This window comes from Dipteris shenzhenensis, chromosome 4 (genome assembly GCF_047967505.1).
Source record: "Dipteris shenzhenensis isolate YYH24624 ecotype China chromosome 4, Dip_SZ_1.0, whole genome shotgun sequence".
NCBI lineage: Eukaryota > Viridiplantae > Streptophyta > Polypodiopsida > Gleicheniales > Dipteridaceae > Dipteris > Dipteris shenzhenensis.
The window spans coordinates 8956227-8971317 of NC_141599.1; the positions used below are offsets into that span (position 1 = coordinate 8956227).

General features: G+C 43.7%; 1 protein-coding gene across 2 annotated transcripts in view; it reads left to right on the forward strand.

Annotated features, from left to right (window-relative positions):
- Positions 1–15091, forward strand: part of LOC147902423 (NADP-dependent malic enzyme-like) — a 72718-nt gene that overhangs the window by 43708 nt on the left and 13919 nt on the right. The gene's annotated exons all lie outside the window — the stretch shown is intronic.

Genomic DNA, 15091 nt, shown 5'->3' on the forward strand with positions numbered 1-15091 from the left:
CAAATGAAGGCATGTTGTCGCCATGGATAAGTATGTATGGCAGCCTAGATCAAAGCTCTATCACGAGAAGACCGGGGGGCATAAACCGATGCAAATTCAAAAATTTCCCCTTGAACAAGGCATTGAACAATAATCCATCTACCATGGCGATCATTGAGAGCCACAACAGGTTGAAGGTCGTGCTTTACCAAAAAAGCCACACCCAAAAAGGAGTGCTCTCCAGGATAGAAGATATCATAACCAGCAAAATGGCTTATTTGACCAGCATACATATGCTGATTATGCTCTTGCAAAGCAATTATATCAGGTTGCAATTGCCTGATATACATCCAGACCAGTTTCCATTTGCGACCATCACACATTCCCTGTACATTGAGAGTAACACACTTTAGATGATCAAGCATATTTACAGTCATGGGACAGGTATGTACAGCAACTAACGGGCTGTCTACGTCTGCATTTCCACCTCAATGTCCGGGCCTCTGCCCTGGGATGAAGCATCAGCCTGAGGAGAGGACAAAAGTGCAGCAACTTCTTCTTCAGGAAACAAAGTCCGATTTGCAGTCACAGCAGCCCAGGTCAAGCCAACACCAGAGTTTTCAGTAGGTGTTTTCCCATGAGAGGATGCACCACTCCAAGTCCGGGAAGGCAAAGGTCGCCTGGGGGAGATCACTTTTTGCGAGGAGTTTGCCATCCATCAGTAAAATTCTTTTCCCCCTTTCCCTGAGGTGGAGAGGACAAAGGCACAGGAGAAGAAGCATTACCATGTGAGACAGCCGGGGCTTTGCCTTTGTCTTGAACAGAGAAAAACTATTTGACCCCTTTGTTTTTTACCACAGAAGAGGCATTTGCATTCTTATTCAAAGGCTGAACCATTTCAGCTTGCACTGGCATCCGTGGAGCTCGGGAAGGGCATTGTGAAGCCATGTGCCCAAATTGCATCCGTGGAGCTCGGGAAGGGCATTGTGAAGCCATGTGCCCAAATTGCTTGCATTCAAAGCAAGCACCTGCAAACAGCCCCCACTTGAGCTTGTAAAAGGCACTTCCCATGGAAACATTATTCACAGTGACCGAATATGAAGCTGGAGTGGGATGATCTGTATCCCACAAAATGCAGAAGCGATTCGAATTTCCATTGGGTCGTGGTGGACATACCACCTTACCGAGCGAAGCTGTAATTTTAGGTAGAAGAGAAGACAAGCATTGAGGAAAATCCACAACTTCTACCCAAACAGGGCAGCGATGCCGAATCAATGCCTGGTAATCCCGGGTGGGAGACCAAGGCAGAACATGGACCATCTGCTGGCCATAGAAAAGAGGAGAGTGCTCCAGCAAAGCCTGACGGTGCTCCTCATCAGCCATGATGATCTCAAAAAAGCCCCTCGCTGCATAATGAACTTTTTTGACATAAGAACCACCCAGGGTTCGAGTCAACCAATTCCCAACATCTGCAGTAGCAGGCATCCGTCCTGGGAAGAAAATTATAATGGCATGCTTTGCATACTCCTTAACTGGATTAAATATATCATCCACTTTCACCATAATGCCAGTGGTGGGAAGTGGATCTTTCCAACCTTTACGGGTGTCTTCAAACCCTTCATGCATAACCTCATAAACAAGCTGAGCCTCAACACTGTCATGAAGGGAATCATCTGAATCCATCACCTGTTTTTGTTTCTTGTTGGAAACCGACTTGTCTTTGTGAAAGGTTTTCTCATAGGAATAATCTGCCATTCGAGTTAAGGAAAAAACTTGGAAGCAGCAAACGCTTTACAAGGAGGAAAGCAAAGCAGGTACAAAACTGTACGGTGTTTTCCTAGCTGTACGGATGAAATCGTATGGATTTTGGACAGTACGAATTTTTTTTTTTCCCTGACAGGCAAACTGTACGGACTTCTCGGACTGTACGGACTGTATGGACAAAATCGTACGGATTTTTTGACCGTACGGATTTTCATAATTTTTTTTTCTTGGCAAGCAAATTGTACGGACTTCCGTGACTGTACGGATTTTTTTGACTATACGGACAAAATCGTACGGATTTTTGATAGTACGATTTTTTTTTTTTGGATTTTCTGACAGAGCATACGGGACAAAAAACGGATAGAAAACGGATGCCAAAAGGAACCTCGAGGGTGTCAAACTGAGGGAGAAACAAGCAGCTGTAGCGTGGGAGCACGAGGGCTAGCACCACACACACACACACACACACCGATGCATACACAAAGAACTTCTCTCTCTCTCTCACACACACACACACACACCTCTCACACACGAAAAAATCCACACACACACACACACACATAGATCCCCCCCACACACACACATTTTTTTGTGTGGGTGAAGTCCATATGACTTCATATTATAGTGAGCAGTTCCCAAAAAAGGAACATGCTAATACATCAGAAAATGCCGTTATAAGACAAGTAAGCACACAGAGAATCACAAAATGATTGTTGTAGTGACATCTAGAAAGAGTGAATCTTGGAGAAGGTAGGATCATCAAATTCTCTATGATTCTTGTCTTTCCACAGAGTCCAGAGTCGCCAATAACAAACCCATACAAAGAAGAGGTCAAAACCAGGTCGTTGTGGATTCCAAATAGCCAGAAATGCTTTTCAAGGCAAGCAGTGGGAAACCATGCTTGAAGACGGTCCTAAAGAAACTGTAAAAATTCAGTAGTTTCAAGGCATTGCCAAAAAAGTAAGACAATGATTCCCTTGAAGCCAAACATGTAGGCCATCTTCTCCCAGTTCTAGTGATGCCGTATGGGCCCTGGTATGTGCCTTCTAGGCATAGGTATAGGCACTTAGTTTATTTTGTGCCTTTTATGCCACATAGGACACTTAGTCCTATGTGACACCTAGGACACTTAGTCCTAGGGTCTAGGTACAAGTACTATGTACTTTTCTTTACACAAGACTAGTTGACGTGATGGCGGTTCTTCTTCGACTCTTTGTACCTTGCACTCTCTCTTTCGTTTAACGATCCTATAGTGGTATCAGAGCAAGGTTTTGACTCGTCTCTTGCTCCTGGACTTGCACCAGCTCCCCTCAACCTACCTGCTCCTCCATCCGTACAATTCGTATGATTGTACGGACGCTCGTACACACAGCCGTATAGATCGTACCTACTCATTACTACGTTTCGTACGCTCCATACTTGCGTCGCCGTACAGCCATGTACTTGCATTCCGTACAACCTCCGTACATTGTACTTGTGATGTACATTGGATTCCGTACTGTTTTGTACTTATCCCGTACTTGCATCTGTACAACCGTACTATGTCCGTGCACCGTACTTGCTACGTATCTATTTTGTACATCGTATCTACTCCGTACAGTGTTTCATACAGTAGACGTACTTGCTACGTACAGCTTCCGTACAGCCGTACATGCTGCTCCGTATAGTCATGTACCTGCTCTGTTCGTACAGCTCGTACCTTATAGGACACTCTCAAAATTTGAGGCTTTTGAAGGCTTTTGCTGTCCTTACCTTCCTTTTACTGTTTGAAGTCTTATAAAGTTATTTCAACAGTTTGGAAAGCCTACCTCTTGAGGTCTATACGTTGGGACAGTTGCACTCTTGCAGTCACCTTGTGGACAGCAAGTCCGAATTTTGCAAGCCTTGAGGCTACCTTTTGGGATTTGGTCTGCAATTTCTTTTTGATTGCAGTACATTGAGTCACTTTTGCAAGACATTGAGTTAGATTTTTAGACATTGAGTCTTTTCTGCAGGACGTTGAGTCAGATTATCATACATTGGGTCACATTTGCAAAAATCTCAGCAAAATTTGGGGCTTTTTTGCATTTGCCCTCTTTTTGGCCTATCCTCATTAAATTTGGGGCTTTTGCCAGATTTGCTGTTTTTTGCAGTGAACATTGCCTGACACAGTCACATTTGGGTCAAATCTGCATTTGCCCTTTGATTTGGGTTGAAAATTTGCAGATATTTGCTGTCATTTTTTGGACAGCTAGCTCTTTGCAGTGATAGCCTTGAGACTTTTGGGTTTTCAGGTCTTTTTCAGGGTATCACATTTGCAATGGCTGGGAACAATCATGATCTAGTTGGCATTCTTCGTGAAGATGATAAGTTGGATGGCACCAACTATCCGATGTGGTCTTATCTCATGAAACATATTCTTGTTGCAAGGCATTTCTGGAATATTGTTTCTGGGGTTGATCTGAGGCCAGTCAATGCTACAGTGGTTGCCTCTACTGCTGGTACCTCTACAGAGGGTACTCCTCCTGATGCCTTATCTTCTAGCACCTCTATTGCTGCTCCCCCAACTCAGGAACAATCAAGATGGGATGCAAGAGATGCAAATGCACATTCCTGTATTGCTTTATCATGCAAGAGAATCATTATTCCTCACATCCGGTCTTGCAGTACAGCAAAGGATGCTTGGGACAAATTGACTTCTCTTTATCAGATTCGCAATGAGGCACGTGTTGCATTTTAAGAAGACAGTTGCAGGAAGTCAGTATGAATGAAGGTGATTCTATGGATGCATATCTGACAAAGGTGAAGAATCTCATGGAACAACTTGCCAATATTGATGAGGTGGTGCCAAATTCTCAGCTTGTCAGTACCACATTGAATGGATTGCCAGATTCATATCAAGGGTTTGCTACAACCCTTCGGTTAGTGGCCATGGGTAATCCAGACCACTACTCTTTGATCAGCTAGTTACTTTGCTTTTGCAGGAAGAGCAAAGTCATGCTAATAGACAAGCCCTTATTCCTGATCATGCATTTGCTTCACAGCAGACAGGAAGAGGCAAGGCTTCCAAGCCTATGGGCAAGCCTAAATGTGCGCATAGCAGTGGCAATTTCTCCAATGCATCTAAAAATACAGCAGATAAGTCAAAGAAGAAAAGATGCAACTATTGTTGCAAGCCTGGACATGACATTTCAGAATGCAAGAAGTGCATTGCTTCGAAGAAAAAGAAAGTAGGATTGACAATTATGGATAGATCACCTACAAGAGCATTGAAGATTGTTAACACCTTATGAAGCATGGAAAGGCAGGAAGCCTTCACTTTCACATATGAGAGTTTTTGGGTCTCTTGCATATGTTCATGTACCATCTCAGCTGAGACATAAGCTTGATGACAAGGCAATCAAATGCATATTTATTGGTTACAGCCAGGAGAGCAGAGGGTATAGGTTATACCAACCAAATACTGGGAAGATTATTGCGAGTAGAGATGTAATCTTTGCTGAACATTCGGCTTCTCCTCTTGTGGACTGCAAAGCTAAGCCAGAAGTTGACATGTTTGATGCCTTTGAATCTTGGTTACCTTTGCCATCCTCAGAACAGGACTTTGACCAGCAACATGAGCCTCCTGCAGGCCCTCCATTAAGCAATGATCAGCCAGTACCCCATGCTGATTTGCAGGTTTCTCTTCCAGCACAAAACGATCCCACTATTCATGATGCAGTGATTGAAGAAAGAGCTGTCAATAGACAGCACATGCAAGTTCCCAGATGGCTTCTTGATACATTGAGGGACAGCAAAGAAGATCAGCCTTTTGCTGCCCGGACAAGGTCAGGGAATAGACAGATGCATGGTCACTTTCTTGAGTTTGCACTCCTTGCTACAGGTTGTAGCCAAAAATGACACATGGGAATTAGTACATCTCCCCCCCGGCAAGCATGCCATTGGTACCGGTGGGCCTACAATTTAAAAAGGAAATCTGATGGCAGTATAGATCGACACAAAGCCCGTCTTGTTGCAAAAGGGTATGCCCAACAACAAGGCATTGACTTTGAAGAGACATTTGCTCCCACATCCAGGATTACTACCATTAGATGTGTCATTGCCATTGCAGCCCATCATCATTGGCAAGTGCACCAACTTGACATCAAGACTGCTGGGGATCTGCAGGAAGAAGTCTATGTCACACAACCTCCTGGCTTTGAGGTTGTTAATTCTGAAAACAAGGTATGCCGGCTGAGAAAAGCCCTTTATGGTTTGAAGCAGGCACCCAGGGCATGGTGTGCCAAAATTCATGCACACTTACTATCTCTTGGTTTTCAGAATAGCCCCACAGAACCCACTCTTTATGTCCGTGGGAGTGGATCTGATTTTTTAGTGCTGATTTTATATGTGGATGATATGCTCATCACGGGCCCAGCTACTCAGCATATTGCAGCTTTCAAGACTGATTTGCAGCAGATTTTTGAAATGTCAGACATGGGACAGCTCCACTATTATTTGGGCATTTAGTTTGCTCATGTTGAGGGGGGTATTATGATGTCACAGTCCAAGTATATTGGACAGCTCCTTGATCGTTTTCAATTCAAGGATTGCAAGCCATTCTTTACTCCAATGGACCCTGGCTTCAAATTCTCAGCTCATGATGGGAGCCCACCATGTGATGTCACTCTTTATCAGCAGGCTGTTGGATGCCTTATTTATTTATGTCACACCATACCTGACTTACAGTATGCAGTATCTCAGCTCAGCAGATTCATGCACATGCCCAGCTCACAGCATTGGCAGGCAGTGAAGAGAGTTTTCAGATATCTCAAAGGCACTTAGAATTTAACCCTCTTCTATGGTGATTAGGGCTCACTTACCATGCATGCTTACACGGATAGTGTTTGGGCAGGTTGTTCTGACACCAGAGTGTCACATACCGGCAATTGTTTTTTGCTTGGCAATTCATGTATCTCTTGGCTTAGCAAGAAGCAACCAACAGTTGCCACATCTAGCTATGAGGCTGAGTACAAGGCAGCTTTCACCGCTCTAGTAGAGTGTGTTTGGCTTCAATAGTTACTTACAGATCTTGGTATTCGCTAGACATCCTCCACTATGGTCTACACTGACAGCCAGAGTGCTTTGGCCATTGCGCGTAACCCAGTGTTTCATGCGCGTACCAAGCATATTGAAGTTCACTATCATTATGTTCGAGAGCAGTTGTCAGCAGGAGACATAGAGTTGTCCTATCTTCCCACAGAGGACAACATAGCAGATCTGTTTACAAAGGCACTTCCTCGTCCCAAGTTCGAAGTCTTCCGCCAGGCTTTACACTTGGTTTCCTTTGTTACGTGATCTGACATACCTTGTACATTCATAGGTGGCTATATCCTTTTGGATGAACATGTGCCACCATGATCAGAAAATACCAGGTATTCTGAGACGTTTCTAGAATACTTCAGCCCATACCATGGAGGGGGGTTTGTAGGCCATCTTCTCCCAATTCTAGTGATGCCCTCTGGGCCATGGTATGTGCATTGTAGGCATAGGTATAGGCACTTAGTTTATTTTTGTGCCTTTTATGCCACATAGGACACTTAGTCCTATGTGACACCTAGGACACTTAGTCCTAGGGTCTAGGTACAAGTACTATGTACTTTTCTTTACACAAGACTAGTTGATGTGACGACGGTTCTTCTTCGACTCTTTGTACCTTGCACTCTCTCTTTTGTTTAACGATCCTACAAAACATCTGTGACAAACAACGGAAGCAATATGTTTTCGTGCCAAGATTTTGACCAGAAGGAAAAACTCCAAGCATCACTCTCCACAGAAAGACCTGTTAACAAAGAGGCAATTTGCAGCTCCAAATCTGCTGCAATCTCTTCTGCCATCACTTAAGAGTATGATTCATAGCCCATATACACTTGGCCCTATTTGAAACCCAAGGTGGAGGCATCAAAACCTTGTACAAGCTGGCTACAATGATGCCAGCCAATAATAATGGGCGACTGGATGAACCCTGACGATGTAGAGACCAATCCTTAAGCCAAGAATTGAGCTCCACTTTGGGTATGGCAGGAAGCATTGAAGCATATGAGAAATGTAATGGCAGAGGGGTCGATAACACAGCCCTAAACCATATTGTCTAACTACCAAAGAAAAAGATAGAAAAGTACCATTAGCCTCAAGTACATCTCCCACAAACTAGATTCCTTTAGAGGAAATAAATAGGAGCGTCAAGGCCAGTGGGCGAGGAAACACCTTGGACCAGTGTAAACTCTCAGCCCGTAAGGAGTTTCCAATCTGAAAACATTCGGGTGACAAAAGGGCATCCCTTAACTCTACCATCAAAATATATCCCATTGAGTGGGCTGCCAATGCCCAAAGCATTGAGTGCGCTGCCAATGCCCAAAGCATTGAGTGCATGTGAAAGAGAGGGGGAATGGGGTGAACGTCCAAGCAGGTGCCTGGGTCCTTGGGTGCAGGACGCGTCACGAGAGGCGTGACGGGCGTGAGACCTCGACGGACGAGGGGGTGTGGGTCGTGGAGACCCTTGGGTACGTTTTTGGTCATAACTTTTGCGTTCGGACTCTGATTGAGGAGCTTCTTGAACCGTTGCGATGGGCACGTCGTGCTCTTCAAGGCTAGGGCAGTGGATGCCCACGCTGAGATCCCGAGCGGGAGTTATTCAAGCTGAAGCCAGCGTGAGGCTTGGCTACGTTTGAGGGACGCGGAGTCGCCTTGGGACCTCCCGCGACTAAGGGAGAGGTGCAGTACCTTACACTTGCTAAATGTAAAAGTAAATGATGCAACATAGCAGCCCAAGGTTGGTCACCCTGCGTACATTTCAGTATCATTTTCCCTTTATTTGCCAAAATATGAATATGAATATTTAGGATATTCAAACGACCATGCATCTTTGGTGAACATAGATGCTCCATGGAGAGTAATCTGATGCTTTTATGGACATTCTTCGAGCACTAGAAAGTTTCCATAAGAGAAGACAAGATGTAGCGTCTTTCTTGCCAAACATCATCAATGGCAAAAAGAACTGTATTGCACAATATGGACAAGAACATGTAGTGGCCAAGTAGCCAATATCCAATATTCCAATTTCTTTTTGAGCTTTTCAAGCAGCGAATCAATCTATTAATGCCGAGAAACCATCCATCCCAATGGATAGCCCAGCTGGCAAACAATCTGACTTAGGAAGTGATCTCTGGGAGGGGCTGCTCCCGCTGCCCCCCTCCGCCGTCTCCTCCCTCTCCACTGCATCTTCCTTCACCTTCGCTGCCCCTCCTCCACCTTTGCTCCCCCCTCCGCCTTCGTTGCTCCTCCCGCCCCCCTGCTGTGTGAGTAGAATGGAAAGCAATAATGATGAGCAAGAGGGAGAGTGAGTTGAATGTAAGTGTACTGAATAGTGGACTGAAATGAAGTGGGTACAAAAAAGAAGTGAGGAGTTTTGTCTAAGTGATCAAACCCTATCTTATCCACTAACCGTAGTTAGGGATTAGACTGTGGTTAGGGGGAAAACCTCATAGAGGGAAAAGTGCCCCTAACCTACTTATTATAATACATAGGCCACTTCCTAGAATATGATAATAATTCTAACACCCCCCTACAGTGCCAATGTGGTGTACAAGGTAGTGATGATCAATCACCAAAAGGAGATAAGTTTAGGGCATTGCGAAATGCCTCAAACTTCTCACGTGGAAGTCCTTTGGTAAAGATGTTTGCAACATTGTCATGTGTTGACACATGGATCATACTGATCTCCCCTGCATGTAACTTCTCTCTAACATAATGATAATGAACCTCAATGTGCTTCGTGCGAGCATGAAACAAAAGATTCTTTGCCACTTTTATAGCACTTTGACTATCAATGAGAATTGGAGAAGGACCCCTTAATAAGAGACGAAGATCAGCGAACAAATGTCGCAGCCAAACACATTCAACTGTCGCTGTGAAAGCTGTCCTGTACTCAGCTTCACATGAGGAAGTAGCCACTGTAGATTGCTTCTTGCTCAGCCAAGAAATGCAAGTTTTGCCCAAAAAGAAACAATTACCACTAGTGGATTGCCTAGTATCATAGTCTCCAGCCCAATCTGAATCACTGTAAGCATGCATCTGCAAGTCACCCCCCCGAGAATCATCAAGCCATAAGACTTTGTATCTTGCAAATAACGGAAGATGCGTTTTACAGCCTGCCAATGTGTTGTCTTTAGGCTGTGCATATACCTGCTTATCTGAGATATTGCATATTGAATATGGAGCCTAGTATTGCACAAATAGATGACGCATCCAATAGCCTGGCTGTAAAGTGTGACAATCCATTGATTCACCTGCATCATACATAGTAAGCTTCAGCCCCTGCTCCATGGGAGTGGCTATAGACTTACAATCATGCATGTTGAACCTATCCAAGAGCTTCTGCACATACTTGGATTGAGACATAACGATATCATGCTTGTCTTGTATAAACTGGATCCCCAAATAAAAATTTAACATGCCCAAATCTGTCATGTCAAATTCAGATTTCAACTCAGCTTTGAAACGTGCAATTATTTCCTCATTTGACCCTGTGAGCAGCATGTCATCTACATAAAGAATGATGACCAAAATATCCCCCCCATCCTTCTTGATGTAGAGGGTGCTTTCTATGGGACTATTATGTAACCTCTTACTTGCCAGGAATGCATCAATCTTGGCATACCATGCACGTGGAGCTTGCTTCAGCCCATATAAAGCTTTGTTTAGCTTGCAAACCTGAAGTGCATGGTCAAAAAGTTCAAATCTGGGAGGTTGTTTGATATAAATCTCTTCCTGCAAGTCCCCATTAAGGAAAGCTATTTTTATGTCCAACTGATGGACATTTCAAGCAAAATTTGCAGCCATGGCAATAACCAACCTTATGGTGGTCATCCGGGATGTAGGAGCAAAAGTCTCCTCATAATCTATGCCTTTCTTTTGTGCATAGCCTTTGGCAATCAGTCTTGCCTTGTACCTGTCAATGGACCCATCTGGCTTCCTTTTCACTTTAAGAACCCACTTGGTACCAATGGCATGCTTACCTGGTGGCAAATCCATAACATCCCAGGTCTGATTTTTCTTAATGGACTGCAATTCATTGTTCATGGCATGCATCCAATGCACAATATCCTTTGCTTCTTCAAAAGAGTCAGGTTCTTCATCAAAAAGAGTTTCTGCATAAGTTGTCTCAACTGAAAGAGCCCCCCCTGCGTGCCTTACTGCACTACGAGTCCTGCCAGGAAATGGGGCCTCAAGCCTACTCTCCATGAGAGTCTGTAGCAACCGATTCGGAACTGTTTTGGCTGCGTGTATCTCTTGAATCTCTTGCCTAACATCTTCATTCACACCCTGTGGAGGTACAAAATCAGCCTGTGGCTGAATCGGGGCATGTGGATGAGGAGGAGGTTGCTGTAAATTCAGCATGAGCCTCAGGTGGGGAACCAAATGCTATAGGAAGCATCCCCTCAAAAACATCATCCGAAGAAGCTGGAATTGTAAATTCAGCATGTGTATGTGCTGAATTTTCTGAAAATATAACATCTTTACTCACAAAAATCTTGCAAGAAGCAGGATTGTAGAGACGATAGCCTTTGCTTTGTGCACTGTACCCAACAAAAATGCATTTAAGTGCCTTATCTAACAACTTGTGTTGAAACTTCAGAGGAACGTGGGCATTTGCAACACAACCAAAACTCTGAAGTGATCCACTGAAGGCTTTCTCCCATGCCATGCCTCATAGGGAGTGATTGTCTTCAAAGCCTTGTGGGAGCCCGATTCAAAACATAATTTGCACAAACGAGGCCTTCAAGCCAAAACCTGTGAGGCACCTTTTTACTGGCAAGCATACATCTATCCATCTCCATAAGAGTGCAATTTTTGCGCTCAGCTTTGCCATTTTGCTGAGGTGTAAGCCTCACTGTAAGTTGATGCGTGATGCCTTTCTCCTAAAAAATGCCTCAAACTCATGAGACATACTCTCCCCCTCTATCTGTGCGAAGTGTCTGCACCTTGAGTCCTATCTCATTCTCAACCATAGCCACAAAGTGTTTGAAATACATAAACACTTCTGATTTTGCCTTAAGACCATAGACCCAAGTGTAATTGGTGAAGTCATCTATGAATGTAATATAATAGAGATAACCACCAAAAGCAGGTGTCCTCATGGGACCATAGACATCACCGCCAAGGATGCAACCCTCACATGTATATAAGGAGGCAATGCATCAACCATACCATGCTTCTAAAGTGTCCTTAAGCTACCATAGCTCATGTGCCCATACGTGGCATGCCATAACTCCGCATTCTGCATCGCAGCAATGGGATTGCTCACTAAAAGTGCAAGATCGGATCTTTTCTCATATATATTAAGCTGAAAAAGACCCCGGTACAAAGTGCCAGACAACATCAAAGGATAATCATTCTCTTTGTCTCTGACTGCACACTCTGACTGCACACTTAGCATCATTGAATATAACCTGAAATCCTCCTCTATTGAGAGAGGATACTGAAAGCAAATTCTTATTTATACCGGGCACATGGAGAACATCTGAAATTCTGAAATCTGTGCCATCAGTGGATGTGAGGATGATATTCCCCACTCCACACATTGAATAAGAAGAATTATTCGCACAAGTCACCTTCTTTTTACTAGGTGGAGAGTGCAGAGATGCAAAAAGGCTCTTCTTAGAAGTGATGTGCTTAGAAGCACCACTATCAAAATACCAAGTATTCAGTGTCTCATTGACATTGAGAGAGCATGCATCCTTTGAAGGATCATAACTGCAAGTCAACAAAGCATATGGATCTCAATAGTGGCTGTAGCATCTGAACTACCCACTGATTAATATGAAATGCAAGACAAAAAAGTTTAGTGCTCTTCCACAAAGTTGGCTATAGCATCTCCCCCATCATGTGCATGAGGAGCTGATGCATCTGACACAGCCATACCTGAATCCCTTTTCTTTTCTTTAGCTATGCGCTTCTTGCATTCACTAATATAATGACCTGGCTTTTTGAGGTAGTGACAAATGCCCTTCTTTTTAGGCTTATCTGCATCACCCTTAGCCTTATAAGAGGGTTGTCCTAAATCAACTTTATGCTGATGTGCAGGCTGATTGGCATGTTGCTTTTGCTGCCCTTTTCCCTTGGGCTTAAACTTAGAAAGCATGGCATGCTCGTTAGCCCATGTTGCCATATTCCTTCGTGTCTGCTCTTCCTGCAACAGAAGTCCTACCAACTCGTGAAAAGAGAGAGGATTACTAACCCCCCTCAATGACAAATTCAGGGAGGTGTGGAAACCAAGATAGGACTCAAGAAGAGAATTTAGAGTCGTAGTAATAATCTCTAAATCCGGAATAACTTTATCAATATTCAGCAACAACTGCTCACTCAAATCCTAAAGCTTTGTGAGGTGAGTATTCATAGAATCTCCCTCATCTATATGCGTATGAGATAGCTCTCTCTTCAGGAAGGAAACTTTGGCATCATTTCTTGTTGCAAACATATTGTCTAATATCTCCCAAGCTGCCTTTGAGGTCTTGCATGACCGAATGTGAGGAATAATGAACCTCTTGATAGAAAGAGAAATCACAGATAGAGCTTGTGCATCCCTAGAATCCCAACTTTTCTGCTCTACTATGGGAGCCACTGGAGCAACAGTTGCTCCAATTACTTGTGCTGCGTTTTAACCTCTACCCCTGCCTCTAGCTGTAAGAGTGACAGGTGTAGCCACAAAATCTGGCCTTGCCTCATCTCCATTGACATAATCCCAAAGATGTCTGCCAACCAAGATGTTGCGAACCATGAAACTCCACAAGGAGTAGTTGGTGCCATCCAACTTACCCTCCTCTCCAAACATCTCATTGGGGTCGTTTTGAGCCATTTTTGTCATATAAACTCAAAAAACACAGCAAACTGAACAAGTAGAATCCCTTCCTGGCATTTGATATGCGAGTGCGTGATACGAAACTTCTTCGGAAAAGGATTTTATTGGTTAACCTTTCATACTTGATGCATAATGCCTTCCAAGATATGGTTCGGGCTCACATCTATAAGCTCATGCTGCATTCTTTGGTTGATGCTGATTGGGCATGTGATCGCTTCTCTTCGGGCATCTAGGAGTTGATTAAAGATTATGGTAAATACTACCTGGGTGATTGGCCTCACAAAGTGGTGCATGCTAAGGATTTAACTCAGAATTTTACTTCCGCTGAACAACAATCCCAATTATCTCTTGATGATGAATATGCTTTTAAGGCTGTGCTTTCTTGCTTGGCTGAAAATGCTCAATCAAAGCTGATAAAATGGCAGCTTTGCTCTCGCCAACTTCCCGTCGCATGCATACTTTGCATCGGGGGTGTCATGCCAAGATGGCTCGTGGACGATGAATAGGCAGCAGGTTCGAAGTGCACGAATATTTTTCTAATATATTTGCTGCCCCTGGGCCCTAACCCAACTTCAGCTATAGAGGTCGATGGTTGGAATATTTTTCTTTGTAATGTTATTCCCATTCTATCGCAAGAAAAAGCACATCATTTGGAGCTGCCTTTTACTGATCAAGAACTGAAATTGACATCTTCTAAGTTAGGCTGATCCAAATCCCTAGCTGGGATGGCCTTACGATTGAGTTTTTTTTTGGAATTTTGGGATCAGCTTACCCTTGTTCTACTACACATGATCAGTCATGCTTAGATTTCTGGCTCTATGCCTTGATCATGGAAAATGGCTCTATTGCATTTGATTCCCAAAAAGCCTTTATGCCAACATGTATTTGATTAGTGGCCCGTTACATTGGTCCCTATGGTATATAAGTTCGTATCTAAAATGCTTGTCTTACTCGTATAACATCTCCTATTCACGGGCCTACATCATGATCAATAAGGTTTTGTGCCATGACGACAGATCATGGGTAACATTGCAAACATATTGGCATTGAATATCCAAATATACCCATCAGGATTTCTTGATCATGCATTTGGATATTGAAGAAGCCTTGGACACTATCACATGGGATTTTATTGTAGATGTTATGAGGCGGTTGGGTTCAGGTCCTAAGATGCAAAATATTGTTTAGTGGCTTTATGCAAAATAAATCAAAACTTTTTCCTCTGCGGGACTGTGAGTGGCATCATCTTTTGTGACTGAGCCTCTTGCTTCCTCCATATCAAGTGGTGCGTCATTTGGGTTATCCTATTTGCTGGCATAGCTCCCTACCTCAAGAGTGGCTTTGGGTGTTGTAGAAGTTTTCATGAGTTGGATTATTGGAAATTGTCTTCGTGGCTGCTGCACGTTCGCCTTCGGATTGTGCAGTCTGTCCTTGTGGCATATGTGCAGTTTTATCTACCAGTGATTCCTT